Source organism: Leptidea sinapis, chromosome 37, assembly GCF_905404315.1.
Source record: "Leptidea sinapis chromosome 37, ilLepSina1.1, whole genome shotgun sequence".
NCBI classification, from domain to species: domain Eukaryota; kingdom Metazoa; phylum Arthropoda; class Insecta; order Lepidoptera; family Pieridae; genus Leptidea; species Leptidea sinapis.
Window position 1 is genome coordinate 4,141,799 of NC_066301.1, and position 15,096 is coordinate 4,156,894.

Here is a 15,096-nt window from a genome sequence, read left to right on the forward strand (position 1 = left end):
AGAGAAGGTTTAAAAGGTGAATAAATATGAAAATACTCGGAATTAAAAAAAAACACAACAATTTTGTTTTTCTTTTCAAGTGTCCCCGTCGTTCAGAAATCAAATTGAAAGAATAGTTTATAATGAATAACTTTCTCAGGAGGTAAAATATAAACTTAATTTTAGCTAACTATAGATGGTAGATTTACTACAATTGTTAATTATCTATCACATTATTTTATGTAGATTGATAAATCTTAAGTTTTGTCACAAATTAAAATTAATAAAAATAATTATTTTATTTATTATATACAGAACAACGTCTGTCGAGTCAGCTAGTTTAAAATAAAAGTGACTGTTAACAATGTTTGTTACGAATTGTCGTTTCCTTTATCTTTATTCGTGTATTATTCAGGGTAATTTTATTAATTATTTATAGAATAAATGCGTAAGACATTTCTAAGTTATACAATGTATTAAAAAGTTGTAAAATATGTGGTTTAAAATCTGGCCGATGAGATGAGAGTAATTGAATTTACATGGCTAAATTATTTTTGGATAAAGAAAGGTAAGCACTAAAGAACAACTAATAAGCTAATAAAAATAATCAAAGTGATTAAAAGTGATAGAGTATTGATTTAATTCATTTAGAGTAAAAATGATAATATTATGATCTATCTGTAGTGTTTGACACTTTTTTATCGATTTTCGATATTTTATTTCTAATTATTATTAATTTTTTTATTATTATCATTTATATGGTATCTATATTTTTGTTTAATAAGTTTATTAATCTTAAAAATCCTTTTTATTATATTATACTGTATATGATGTGCAAAAAATAGTTAAAGCCTAAAAATTAGGGTAAACTAATTTCTGTTAATATGTATTCTGTTATAATTTCAGATCAGGACCAATGCTTACTTCAAAAACATTTTTTGCAACATCTGAAAAACAAATTGCAAAGACTGTCTAAACCGAAACTACTACACAACGCAAAACAAAACTATTAATAAAATATTAATTATGTAAATTGTTTTGAGATAACCAAAACGTATCCCTAGTTTAAACTAGTTAGACTTGGCTTAGGTCCATCTTAAAAAAATTAACAGAGGGAACCTTAAAATAAGATCAGATTTATATTAATGTAACTGTTGATATAAGAATTTATATACATATTTGTATAGTATAGTTAATTATCGATAAAAATTGTGGATTGATTCCAACCCTACATGTTTATTATATTGGCAGTTCTGATATTACGTCACTAGTTGATTATGTTGGTATCAAGATTTAGTACAATACAATACAAGCGACATTTTTCATTTTTTATGGCACTCCAGTCTATTGAACGTAGTGTTTAAATTCTCTTTTCTAGAGCCGTTGACTCTCACGGACAGCCTAGCGAAACTCTCTAAGAAAAAAGCGATTCGCTCGATTGTATGAAACGTGCAGTGATTAATAGAATGACAGAGTACGGCTATAATCTTGAACAAAACGGAGATAGCCGAAATCCACTACGTTTTAACACATTCAATGCCACCACGATTTTCTAATACTTCCCAGCGATGCCGCCCTATAAAAAACGCAAACATGCTAGGTGTGCTCGCGGCACTGCAGGATGGAATTACGTAGCACGCTAGGCGTGTTCACCGGCACTGTTAAGAGGTAAAATCAAAGAAAGCGTTATTTCGGCTTCAACCGTGTTTATTGATCAGTCTTTCTCGAGTTACTGAAGAGATATTTTGTTTTTAGCAGTGTTTGTGCTTTTGAAAGTTAAATTATGGCAGTTAGTAGATTCCAAGGTAAGTATTTATCGTAATTTGATCAGTGAATTTCAACCTTTGGTTACTTATTTATGATTTTTTAGGGAAAACAAAATATGTGCAAGAAACAGTGGAATATGATGATGATGCGACGCAAGCAGATAGCCCACCCTCACAAAAACGCCCAAAAGTAGGAGGTGAGCCGATAACATATTTCTCTTATCTTGTCTTAAAACTTTTAGTGCACTTATTGTGACGTAGTGGTTTAGTGTTAAATTGTAAATCATTCGGTCGGTACCTGGTACCTACTTTATGATATGCAGGTACCTATAGATAGCACATTATATTGTCAATATTAACGTATTTCATAAGGTTTTTGAAGCAGCACCGCAAGTAATTAACCGCATCAATTTTACACAAAAGAATTAAGGAACAAAAAGATTCTTAAAAAACCGACGATTGTGTTTGAAAACATTATTTGCACTGTTATATATTATCGCTAATAACACAATAAACAAGCCGTGCTGACTGCTGACGCATCTATTGTTTTACAAATAGGCTGATAACATTTCAACTCCAGATGTTTAAAACGTTACAGGAATCTGTCTACAATTCTAAGAAGTTTAGATTTTAATTTGGAGACAGTAAATGTTTTGAACTTATTGATCCGATGTCGAACACTTCGAACACTGATGTAAGGAGCTATACTAATGTTAAAGACTTGCTGCCCGTGGTGCAATAAAACGTGGGAATAGGACGCCGCCTGTTGCGCTCTCTGTTACAGACCTTACGGCAGGCATGGTAACGTCCCAATGTGCGGCTCACCTAATCTTTTTATGACACTCGGGTTTGTTTTATTACCAAAAAAATAATTGGCAAGCAACTGAAGTAAATGGTATTCCTACTAGGGACTTTATTTATAAACGATCGCCAAACGTATCTAATATTAGCAGTGCCCCGCGGTTTTACCCACGTCTTACGGGAACCATTTACTTTTTAGGGATAAAAAGTAGCCTATAGCCTTCCTCAATAAATGTGCTATCAAACACCGAAAGATTTTTTCAAATGGGCCCAGTTATTCCTGAGATTAGCGCGTTCAACCAAACAAACAAACTCTTCAGCTTTATAACATTGGAATAGATCCTGGGCAGGGTTTTGTCTTCTTCCGATGAATGAAAAGATATTGGTGAAAGAGAGAGAAGGAAACAGATCCGAGTTACACAACAGCTGATAAGCGTTTATAATTAGGTACCTAAAGGGGTACATTATAGGTAAATATTTTATGCAATTTATTTTATCTTTTTTGTTCAACCTAAGTGCCAAGGAATAAAATAAATGATAACTTATAAAAAATATTCTATATTTTATTATTGGCATTATAAATGTAGTAAATTGACCTAATAATATAAAAGATTGAGAACTGCTGGAGATGAACACGCCTGGTATGTTCGCGGCATTACATAATAGATTATTTTTGATGAACCTTAAAAAAATATCAGATCCTGGAACCACTTCAGAATACTTTAGCTTACGGCAGAAAGTTTATGCTCAGAGTCTTTCGGACAATAATATTGTCTAATCTTTGAGATATAGATGAAAAACGGTGAGCACGCCCGGCGTGCTGGCGGCATGCAGATAAGAATTAGTGTGGACACGCTAGGCGTGTCAATGGCACTGAATGTGTTAAGCAACTGTTCGCTTTCAAACTTAGTCGGATTATACTTCGTCGCCAATCGCCGTACTGTAATTACTACTATTTCAAACTTATGTCAAACTAGCTGACCCGGCAAACGTTGTTTTGCCATATAAAGTATAATTCACGCGATAGTTTTATAAGTAATAAAATATTGCCTATATATATATTGTACATCATTTTGTTCTATTGTCAATAGTTTTTGCAGCGCACGCAAAAATAGGTTTTCGATTTTACACAAAATAGCAATTTTATTACGGATCCCTAATTGATAGCCTTCCTCGATAAATGGACTACCCAACACTGAAAGAATCATTCAAATCGGACCAGTAGTACCAGAGATTAGCGCGTTCAAACAAACAAACAAACAAACACTGCAGGTTTATAATATTATAGTATAGATAACTGCACGTTTCATACTAAAGTAAATATAAATTTTTACTTAGGCAGTTCCGCCTCTTATTATGTAGTATTTACATACTCTTTGCTCACGGCGATGCCTTTGCTTGAACCTCGCCCGCCACGCACTAATGTGTTTTATAAGGTCAGCAACGCTCTTTTGATTCCTGTGATGTTACAGAAGAGTAATATTAATAAACCTTCGGTCTTGCGGTCTACTTATAAACCTGTCGATTCTTACTTTAAATATGCTTGCCAACTTTTCTATACCGAAACGGCTGGACGTCAACATGTGACAGCAAGTTTTGTGATAACCCTAGCATATTTTGTATTAGATTTATAACGAACTAGTTGCTGCACGTGACGTCCATAGCGCGATTTTTACCTCACTTCTTGGATTAAATATACAAATTTAATTTATACCCAATTGGACCTGTCGCGTTCAGTGCGAGCGCTCTTCAACTGTGCCAACGATGTATCGTTGATAAATCTTGAATGGTTTGGTTAATTCTCAGGTTGTGGCTTCATCTACACTTCTAGTTCTTAGCCGACCTCTACTTGACGAAAATAATATTCCTACTAAATTTCAAATCAGATACAATTAATTCTTCAATAATTAAACTAATGAAACCGATTCTGGAAAGAAATCATATAAAATACACGCGAGCGCGGGCCCCGCCCGGCCTCGCCTAACCGCATCTCCCCACTGCCACTCCACTTGCTCGCTTGCGGCACAAAATTTATAGAAAAATGAGACATCTCCTCTCCTCTCCACTTGATCCATTTCCACCAAAGCTAAGCGGAGAGGAGATGTGGGAATAACGAAATCTGGTTGGTTATCTATACATCTCCGTTCCTCCACTTCAGGATGATACCGGGCCTAAGAGATAGAAATATGCCCAGACACGGCTAGTTTCCACCGACATCAACAAACATCGCTAATGTATACAAAAATTTAGCAAATTATGCACTAAAACCTTCCTCCACGCTATCCAATGATGTAGACAACTTGAAAATGTGCAGTAGTTTTTGTGTTTATCGCGAACAGATAGAAAGACAGACGCGGCGGAGGACTTTGTTTAATAATTATTTAGTGATAAAATGGCACAAATAAGCTTATGTTCCCAATAGACGATATTAAATATTAAATATTAAAGGATTTTAAAATTGCTGGATAGTTTAGAATATATAATATTGTTATATTTTACGTTACATATGGTCACGAGAGTGGCTCAGGGATTGGAAAGTAATACACAGCTTAAAGGAACGAGCCATTATTTGAGTTCATCATCATTTTCCGCTGTTCCTCTTCAGTTGGCGGTGCCTTCAGCAGACCATAACGCACCGAACACTCGTTCTCTTCTATCTTCACCTCCCTGAATCACTTTCTACTTTTCATATGTTCCACTACTTCTTCTTCTCTTCATTCTTCTCCTTTTCGCTTTCGAGTCTGAAATAGAACTGCCGTAGGCCCACTGACCTGCGTAAATACTACTGCACAGGCTGTTCCATGTGTTTGACAGCAAATTTTCTGTGCCTATTTGAAGCGCCACTCGCGAGCGTCCAGAGGACTAATTTTGAGGTGTACTACAAACGGCTGCGTGAGAATCGTACAACACTCTGAAGTATTTTTATATTTTGAAGGAATCAGGAATCAACTTAATAAGGTACACTAATGTTTTTTTTTGTAAATAGTTTTCCTATTGATGTTTGTTTAGCTGCGGTTGCCATCACAAAAGCACTTTGACAGCCACCAGACCAGTGGTCAATAGTAGAGGTCAGTGCGTAGGCCACACTTAGTACGGCTCGTTCGGGTCTATTTTCAAAATGATTCTCTTCCATCTTTAAATTTAAATTGTACTAGAAATTTTAGTAAACACTTTTCCGCTGAGCTACGAGTATTGTTGACGGCACTGTCGAAATTCTCAATGCCTTAAGGCGACACTAAATGCCAGCGACCTTGAGCGATATGAGCTCACGGCTGCCGGCCCGCCATCTATGTAACAAAGCCAATATTTTCAAAATTCTTGCGTGGAAAGCAGTTTATATGCAAAAAATTCTCGTTATTCACTACTATTCTGAATAAATTAACCTACACAAAAAAGTACAAGCTATAAGAATAACTTTTCTGAGAGAAGTGCCAAAAAAGTGCGTCACGCCATGCCAAAAAACTTTTTTAACTTCAAAGAAAAGTTGTAGTTCAAAAAGGCTCGGCAGTGCTAACTATAACCAACAGCAAGTATTAGCAACCTACAAATAAGACTTAAGGATATGTGTAACAGGATTAAGAAGTGTTCATAGCTCGAAATGCTATACTTTCTCCACAAAACTTGTCCAAAAACACCATGTTTACGTGTTTTCTGCTTACTCTTCGCCTAAACGTTTGATAACTGTCGTCATGTACATCGAAGCGTTGCTACGCGACAATATCAAACATCATGAATATGAATATCCGAGTAATGTATGAACACGACAAAAGTATAACATTCTATTGTTTAACACAGTGCGGGGCAAGTTCAAGTTATAATTTCACTTAGGCCACGAACCCGGTTTCAGTTAACTTGAGCTAAATTAATTCAACGCATTTTTTTTATGGAAAAGGATGACAAACGAGCGTACGGGTCACCTGGTGTTAAGTGATAACCGCCGCCCACATTCTCTTGCAACACCAAAGGAATCACAGGACCGTTGCCGGCCTTTAAGGAAGGTGTACGGGCTTGTTTTGAAGGTACCCGTGTCGTATCGTCCCGGAAATACCGCACAAGGAAGTTCATTTCACAGCTTTTTAGTACGTGGAAGGAAGCTCCTTGAAAACAGCACTGTGGAGGACCGCCACACATCCATTAAGTTAAGTATTTTATTCTTGTTAATAAATCAAACAGCAACTCTTGATTCGCCTCAGGTATCAAGTTAAAAAAAGAAATTAATATTGTAAGCAAGTTATATTGTAATATTATAAGTAAAGTAATAGTGTAAGCGTCCCCTGAAGTTAAAAGTCAAAAATTGAAACCTAGTTAAGTGGGCGCTCGATCTCGGCTCATGAATTAATGCAAAACTTTTAATTGCGATTGTTTTCTTAATTGCTTCGATGTTTATCCACCTGTACAAATTGGACTTTCATACTTTAAGTCAGACAATTTATCACGTCACGAAAGGTTACGACATATTGTTTGTTTACAAACATTCGAATAAGGCTTAGCGCGCACTACGACAAAATCCCGCGCATTGTTTCCGCAAAATGGATGGATGGATCATGGATAACATTGTATTTAGCCACACTGCGTAAAAAATCCTCATGCGGTATTAATGATTTGCTACTGTGTGTTGCGTTTTTGATGGATTTTCGTATCCTTGATTTCTATGGACTTGCGTGAGAAAACTCAGACCACTGTAGTCAGTAGTCCCGCAGAATAAGTAATACTACTAAAGTATTACTCCCGTATTCATAATAGTCTGCTAACTTAAAGCATTGCTAATTCTCACCCTGTCTTCTTCTATTGACCTAGTCAGAATGAGAAAAAACACTTTTTAGCGGCTGTTTAAAGTTAGCGGACCATTATGAATAAGGGGGTTAGACACTAGATAGTACTAGTAGTGCGAAAACCGTAATGCGAGCATGTCGAGCGGTGCGCACGCCCACTCCGGACATCGACGGCGCAAACAATCGTGATGTCAACATTGATGGTAGAAATGCAAAACAGACCCTCTAATCGGGACAAGACTTTGAGGAATTAATCCGACTCCTTAATAAAATCTAAGTGTACGGTAGCACACACAGGTTTTGATAATAATTAACAATAAACTTAATACAAAAATATGCGTATTATATCTATAACTTCTCCTTCTACGTAATTGATTTCCTAACCAATATTGCTAACAAATTGTTAAATATTTTATGTTCAATCTGTAGTAACCAAAAACTGGTTTGAATTCGCAACCGGTGGGAGGCTTCTTTGCAAAGGATGCCAGCAAGGTATCTACCATAGTTTTATGTCAAGAAGCAGTAATGTTCAATTATTTTGTTTAGATTTACTGGGCTATAAGACTGAACATCTTATGTATTACGAGCGCAATCTCTACGCCTTTCAGATCAAATAGTTATTTTTGAGTTCAATTAATAATCTAGAAAAATATCACGCTCATCTCGATTTTAGAATTTCGATCGCTGGTCCTTTCACAAAACGCACCATACCCGCCGCACCGCAGTGTACGCATTACCTTACTTCCGCCGCAAACTTAAATATTTCACTTTAAGCCTTATACATATATTATAGTCTATACCTTTAAAAGGTTTGTAAAATAAACACGTGAATTTTAAAAGTGCACTAAATTCGAAAGGAAAGTTTATAAACAGCCACTGCTAAGTTATAGCTATTAATTACTAACTGACCCGACAGACGTTGTTCGGTATATAATAAATAAAATACTATTTTTGCATAGATTTAGTCAATAATATTTCATAACATCAAGAATTATTTTGTAAAATATGCTCACTGTTGTTATAATGAACTTGTTTCACAGCAGAACTGTCAAATCGTGCGTCAATAAATTCTCTCATAGAAAATATGTTCATACAAAACAAATATTAGAAATACAAATAATTATGAGTCTTAAATCAAAATTAAACTATCCTATCTCTCGAGTTGGACTAAAACGCACTCCATGAAGTAATCCCCATTAAAATCCGTTCATTAGTTTAGGGGTACACTGGAAACAAACATCAGGACACTGGATTTATATAAATAAAGATTGGATTTACCTACATGAATGTTGAATGATCTTCGCGAACTACGGACAGGTTACCATAGCAATGTCTATCCGTTTCTTATAAAACAAACAAAATATGGCTGTTGTTATTTTTCAGTGCAGGAATAAATGGAGAGAGAACATTAAAATAATAATAATAAGCAGGGTTTCACGAACTGTAACGTGTCTCGAGATGGATAAAACAATATTCAGCCTAGACAAATTAATCACTTTAAAACTCTATAATGGTCTAATAGCCCGTGGACCCCAGACCTACGTCATTTTATAAAAGCTGAAAGTTTGTCAGCGCATGTTTCCAACACAGGTAAGAACGATGGTCCATTATGGAGTTTGGGTTGCAGTGGCTTTGGCTGGTAAACGGTACTAAAGGTGTGTAAAATACCGATCTAAATACATCGAAGAATAAAGTGCAATTTTATCGGTATTACCTTAGAATATTATTAAAAAGCACGAAATTCATTGCCAGGCACTTACCACCATGGCAACCCCTTGCCAGAGACCCTTAATGTTTATGAAATTATAATTTTACTTACGTCATAGTATTAAAGCTGATGACAAACTTTCAGCTTTTATAAAATGACGTAGGTCTGGGGTCCACGGGCTCTTGCTCTATAACAAACGTACTGATAAAATTAATGGGAACACATAGTTGGAAATGCCATCTCCAATCTGAATGATATCTCATCGAAATATAAACGCTTCAATTGTATTTTTTTTTATAATACCTCATTAATTTCTAGTACCTCATACTTACTCTTAACTGTGCCCCGAAGCATATATTGGATTATTATTGTACTTAGAATAAATATCCCATCGGACATTAAATACAAACGGAATGCTGCATATAAATTATAAGTACGTTCTCATTGATATGTTCAGATATTTTAATAACCATAGTATAATTTCACAGCTTCGAATCAACTATCCATGAGGCCAACTCCCTTGTATAACAATACTAAAGATTATATCAATCATAGCTTTATAATAATTTAAACAGAACACCAGCCTTCCGTAACAGAATATATTTATAATGCCTTTAAAAAAAACTACCTAGAATCACTTAGTACAAATCAACACAATGTCAAAGAATATAATAATACTAGCTGCCCCGACAGACTTTGTTCTGAAGATAATAAAAAAAATACTGTTTTACAGGAATTTGCCAATAATATTTCACATCACGAACATCAAGAACTATTTCGTAAAAATGCTCCATGTTGTTATAATGAAATTGTTTCACAGCGAAACTGTCAAACTGTGCGTCAATAAATTCTCTCATAGAAAATATGTCCATACAAAACAAATATTGAAAATAAAAATAATTATGGGTCCCAAATCGAAATAAAAACTATCCTATCTCTCAAGTTGGACCACACTGCACTCCATGAAGTAATCCCCATTAAAATCGCGGACAAACAATTTATATATATTAAGATTACAGCTAATAGTACATGTATATCATCTATTTTACTTTAAAATGTGTAGCCTCTGTCTTTAATAACATTTATGAAATTTTCACAACACTTCTTTGATTTTCCGTCTGTAGGCATGTTCTTTTATAACTCAAGAACGGATTGCACGATTTTTATGTAAATTAGAGTGTGGTTAGATCATGTGACTGGTTAAATGGATAGGAAATATAATACGATGACTTCATTCGGAAAAAATCCTGATTGACTGTGTAGTATGCAATTTTTATTAGTTTTTCTGTTTTGCACTGTTTTGTTTGCATATGTAAACAGCCACACTGCGCACAATAAAAAAATAGAGCCTGTGTCTGCGCTCCGGTACTTAACTATTGTAATAAACTCTAATATCTTGGAAAATGAAAAACGGGTGTGCAGTAAGAACATTGTGATTGCCTTAATGAAAGACTTATGTGATGTTGTGTCTAATGGTAATTTTTATAAGATATAATTTTTGAATCATTTGTTATGGATTGAGCTGGTATATACTAGTGGGAGGCTGCACAGGATACCAGCTAGATTATGGGTACCACAACGGCGCCTATTTCTGCCGTGAAGCAGTAATGTGTAAACTTTACTGTGTTTCGGTCTGAAGGATGCCGTAGCTAGTAAAATTACTGGGCAAATGAGACTTAACATCTTATGTCTCAAACTGACGAGCGCAATTGTAGTGCCGCTCAGTATTTTTGGGCTTTTTTTATGGAATAGGAGGACAAACGAGTTAAGTGATCAACACCGCCCACAATCTCTTGCAACACCAGAGGAATCACAGGAGCGTTGCCGGCCTTTAAGGAAGGTGTACGCGCTTTTTTTAAAGGTACCCATGTCGTATCGTCCCGGAAACACCGCACAAGGAAGCTCATTCCACAGCTTTGTAGTACGTGGAAGATAGCTCCTTGAAAACCGCACTGTGGAGGACCGCCACACGTCCAGATGGTGGGGATGATATCCTAACTTGTGGCGTGTCGTTCGAAGGTGGAATTCGGCGACAAGAATCAGGTTAAACAGCTCGTCAGAACACTCCCCGTGATAAATGAGGTAGAAGACACACAATGAAGCGACTTCTCTACGCAACGCCAAGTGATCCAGCCGTTCACAGAGCACTGGGCTTTTCAAGAATCCTGAGCAGCACTGCATTGCAGAACGTCCTGCTCATCTAGTCCCGTATTTTCATACGAAAAATACATAACTATAGTTATTTGTATCATCATTTTCATCATATTGTGTCTGTGTGGATTTGTGGGTACCAGTGTTGACGTGTTTTTCCCCTACCAAGGTTGTGTGAGACTGTCTTATACCTAATCTCTTGTCATTTGTATATTATTAAACAAATAATATTTAGCAGTCAACGCGATTTTATACAGACAAAAGTTGAAAAATTGGGTTTTGTGAAATTTTTTGTCATCATAACATTTCTAAGTTTAATATAAGTTTATTAAATATATTTTTCTCAAAATTTCGTGTATAGGTAGGTAGGTATGTATAGGTATAGCGAGTATACCTGCAGCGCAATTTAGGTAATCTAAGAATAAGTATATAAGTATCTATATCGGCATCAGATCGAACATTCTGGAACAGTAATTTTGACGTTTATAGAGGTACTAACATTGCTTCAATATGTACAGCGTGGCTAACAATGGTGACATTCAATTAAGACACGGCTACAACTATTTAACTGTATCGTACTACAAAGCTGTGGAACGAGCTTCCTTGTGCGGTGTTTCCGGGACGATACGACATGGGTACCTTCAAAAAAAAGCGCGTACACCTTCCTTAAAGGCCAGCAACGCTCCTGTGATTCCTCTGGTGTTGCAAGAGAATGTGGGCGGCGGTGATCACTTAACACCAGGTGACCGGTACACTCGTTTGTCCTCCTTTCCATAAAAAAAAGCATAAATGATACTCTTTTTTGTCCGAACTCTTTATTTACCTACTTTGAAATCAGATATACTCTATTTCTTCTACTAAAACTTGCCTACCCTAGTTTCATGTAAAAGTTATATTCCCAGCAAATAACCCAATCTTCACGCAGAGAGTATAATATATATTAATTACACAATTTATCTTACATTATATAATATTTCTTGTAATATTTACATATATAATATTTCTTACATTATATAATATTTCTTGTAATATTAACCAAGTGGACAATATAAGTTTAAATCATATTTCAAGTTTTAATATCATCTGGTAATTTACTGTACAATTGGCCACTTATTGTTAGTTTACGACCGAATTTAAGGAGGGTATATATACCTACCTATTTATTTCGGCTGTAGGTATATTGTATATATCTTAACATATATAAATTACGTGACACGTTGTTTGTCCACGATGGACTCCTAAACTAATGAACGGATTTTAATGGGGATTACTTCATGGAGTGTAGTTTGGTCCAACTTGAGAGATAGGATAGTTTTTATTTCGATTTGGGACCCATGATTATTTTTATTTTCAATATTTGTTTTGTATGTACATATTTTCTATGAGAGAATTTAGTGGCGCACTGTTTGACAGTTCCGCTGTGAAACAATTTCATTATAAAAACAGGGAGCATTTTTTAAGAAATAATTCTTAATGTTTTGAAATATTCTTGGTGCATTCCTATAAAACAGTATTTTTTTTATCATCCACTAAAAAAAAACAGACATATTTCTTAATCTATACATTTTTATTTGGATAATCTATACTAATATTATAAAGTGGAAAGATTTGATTGTTTGTTTGCATTGAGTAGGCTCCAAAACTATTTAGGTGACACCCCAATTATAGGTGCAAATCGAGATCAAGTAACAAATCGGAGATAAACAGATCATTACATACGTTTTATCAAATTAATATTAGTATTTAAAATTTTTAAATTGAATAAAACTGTGAGAAATAAATTATATTCGAACTAGGAAAAAAAGCTCATCAAATAAATAATTGTAATTGCAACATAAGACATATTTACATTATTAGTTTTACATATTTGACATATAAGCTTTCGAGTGAGGACATAAGAGTACTGTATTTTCTTTTTGGGTTTACTGTTAGTGAAGCATTGAGGATTTGTTTCCAAGTTGTACCATTTATAGAGTGCAGAATTCTTAAATACCTTGTTTATAAATTACACAGCTTTAAAAGTAAGTATACAGGAAAACAACCAACATACGCATTTATTTCACAATTACGTATCGCTGCCTCGGCGTGGCCTTAATAACTAAGTCTGACGGGTTACAAATAACTGCACATAAGTACACCAAAATAGGCGCAGTTTCGAGTTGCGGAAGAATACCCGTCAATACCACAAGTGCTGCCCTCGTACATGCATGCATGTGTAGGTAACATGCATGCATGTACGAGGGCAGCACTGAAAATTTCGGGAATCAAGGAAGTGACACAACATTACTATTTAAAAATGTATTTATTGCTTTTCGAAGTATTCTCCGCGAAATTTGACACATTATTCTATTCGGAAGTTGCGGTCTCCAAAATGGCCGTTTTGTAGGCGTCCACAGCTTCTTCAGGTGATGAAAATCTCTGACCACGCAATTTATTCTTTATTTTAGGGAATGTATAGAAATCATTAGGGCTTAGGTCGGGGCTGTACGGCGGATGGTCTAATAATTCTATGTTTTCTTGCTCTAAAAACTCTTTTGCTCTGTGCGCGGTGTGAGAACTCGCATTGTCGTGATGGAGGATGATGCGGCGATTGCAGTTCTCTTTACGGAGTTCAGAAACGACCTGTGGCAAACAAATGCTAGCATACCATTCGGCATTAACCGTTCTTTGTCCCTCAAGAGGACTAGTCGCAACATGGCCGGTTTTGGAGACAATTGTGGCCACCATTTTTTTTTGCAACACTTCGTGAACGAACAATTATTGTTGGCTTTAACTCATTTTCTAACACCCAAACTCGTGACTGGTTTTTGTTTCGGATTCATACGCGTATATTCAGGATTCGTCACCTCATTCGGTATTGTATACAGCATTTGAGGATCACACAGCACAGGAGGTTCATGCAAGATTATTTGTATTTGACTCATGCCAATGTCTAAAGTTGCCTGAATATCGCGGTATGTCACATGTCGATCTTCCTCAATCAGTTTACGCACAGCATCAACGTTTTCTTTGGTGACTGCAGTTTTTGGACGACCTTGACGGGGATCATCACTGAGCTTCACACGTCCACGTTGAAATTCAGCAAACCAGCGATAAATTGTGGTTTTGGATGGGGCTTCATCACCAAATACAGAAATCACCCGGTCAACACACTGTTTTTGTGTTAAACCACTTCGAAAGCCATAATAAATCATCGCTCTAGAATTTTCTCGAGTCAATTCTATTTTCTCAACGACTAAACAAGCTTGAAAAGACCTTGTGACAAGACTGAGAATCTTTTTTTTAAATAAATAAATGGTATTCGATTTTTAAAACCAAGGAGTTTTCAATTAAAAAGATTTTAATATGACAGGAACAGTGGAAATATTCCATTCCCGATACTTTTAGTGCAGCCCTCGTACTATGTACTTTACCAATGAATAGTCTTATCGTGATTCATCATCAATAACACATAGCAAAATAAAGATGCCAACGGGTAGGATAATTCTGGTTAAATCATTGATAACATATCAATGGGGAGATGAAGGAGAGCATGCAGGTGGCAATGTGAATGAGATTCCATGAATTATGAGTGTGATGTGCTTTGCAATAAAGGCAACATTTTGTGAAATTGAAAGACACAGTGTTAATACAAAAATTGTAATAGCTGCATGAAAATGTGGCAATATTAAAAAATGTAATGGAAAAACAAGGACCGACCACATTCTTGAAAAACCAGAAGAATATCAGGAACGTTGCTGACCTTTTAGAAGCTTTCTTAAAAGGCCAACAATGGTCTGATGGGTTTGATTTAGGATTGTTTGTGACGCCTTCCTCTATTAGTTTTATTTTATGGAAAAGGAGGACAAACGGGCGTACCTCACACTCTCTTGAAACACCAGAGTAATCACAGGAGCGTTGCCGACCTCTTTTGATGGTA

The 15,096-nt window shown here is 35.7% G+C and overlaps 1 protein-coding gene and 1 long non-coding RNA gene across 2 annotated transcripts in view; one reads left to right on the forward strand and one right to left on the reverse strand.

The window, feature by feature from the left end:
* The window catches only part of LOC126975721 (fatty-acid amide hydrolase 2-like), a 57,756-nt gene that overhangs the window by 38,905 nt on the left and 3,755 nt on the right, over positions 1–15,096 (reverse strand). The window lies entirely within an intron of this gene.
* On the forward strand, positions 1,502–1,944 carry LOC126975731 (uncharacterized). The gene is made up of 2 exons (XR_007731781.1): positions 1,502–1,784; positions 1,850–1,944. It is a non-coding gene; the product is annotated as an uncharacterized LOC126975731 (long non-coding RNA).